This window comes from Petromyzon marinus, unplaced genomic scaffold, assembly GCF_048934315.1.
Source record: "Petromyzon marinus isolate PM22_M1 ecotype Great Lakes invasive population unplaced genomic scaffold, UKy_Petmar_22M1.pri1.0 PM_G_Scaffold_6, whole genome shotgun sequence".
NCBI lineage: Eukaryota > Metazoa > Chordata > Hyperoartia > Petromyzontiformes > Petromyzontidae > Petromyzon > Petromyzon marinus.
Genome location: NW_027423013.1, coordinates 4,972,501 through 4,973,915, shown reverse-complemented (window position 1 = coordinate 4,973,915; position 1,415 = coordinate 4,972,501).

Genomic DNA, 1,415 nt, shown 5'->3' with positions numbered 1-1,415 from the left:
AACGGCATGAAACTTCCAGAGGCATCTGCAGCAGAAATGCATGTGCACTCAAAAACGTCTATATTTTTCACGGATAGACCCCGTGAAACGCTAGAAATTGGCGGGGATGTGTCTCTTGTGGCTCACGGGGCTGTTAGGGTCGCACAGAAATCCCTCGGAATGGGAAAACGGGTCATTTTCGTGTTGCCACAATTGGCATACGAACGGCATGAAACTTCCAGAGGCATTTGCAGCAGAAATGCATGTGCACTCAAAAACGTGAATATTTTTTCACGGATAGACCCCGTCAAACGCTCGAATTTGGCGGGGATGTTTCTCTTGTGGGTCACGGGGCTGTTCGGCTCGCACAGAACTCCCTTGGTCCACCTGATTCGTGCATACAGGCAGCAACTAAAACTCTGTAAACCTGCTGTGAGGACATCTAAACAGTGGACCAGTGAGGCTGTGGAAGATTTGCGGGCGTGCTTAGACTGTACTGACTGGGATATGTTCACGACTGCTACCAATAGTCTGGATGAACTCACAGAGGCTGTGTACATCAGCTTCTGTGAGGACTGCTGTATCCCAACACGTACCAGGGTGAACTTTAACAACAACAAGCCCTGGTTCTCAGCAAAGCTCAAAAGGTTGAGGTTGGAGAAGGAGGAAGCGTTTAGGAGTGGGGATAGAGACAGATTCAAGGAGTCGAAGAACAGGTTTAGCAAAGCGGTGAGAGAGGCTAAACGACTGTACTCAGAGACACTAAAACACCAGTTCTCTACTAACGACGCTGCTTCTGTCTGCCAAAGGGCTCAGGCACATCACCAACTACAAACCCAGAGCGCCCCACACCACTAACGACTCCCGCCTAGCCAACGACCTGAACGAGTTCTACCGTAGATTTGAAAGACAATTGGACTGTCCTGAACCACCCCTTCCCACCCAAGAGGCCCCATCCCCCACCCATACTACAGAAACGACTCTCTCCTTTCAGGAGGGAGAAGTTAATGGGCTTTTCAAGAGGCAGAATCCACGCAAAGCAGCCGGGCCGGACTCTGTCTCTCCAGCCACCCTCAGGCACTGCGCTGACCAGCTGTCTCCGGTGTTCACCAACATCTTTAACACCTCCCTGGAGACATGCCATGTACCAGCCTGTCTCAAGTCCTCCACCATCATCGCTGTGCCCAAAAAGCTAAGGCCAACAGGACTAAATGATTACAGACCGGTCGCCCTTACATCTGTGGTAATGAAGTCTTTTGAGCGCCTGCTCCTGGCACACCTCAAAGCCATCACAGACCCTCTCCTGGACCCCCTTCAGTTTGCCTACAGAGCCAACAGGTCTGTGGACGACGCAGTTAACATGGCCCTCCACTTCACCCTACAGCATGTGGACGCCCCAGCATCCTACGCCAGGATCCTGTTTGTGGACTTCAGCT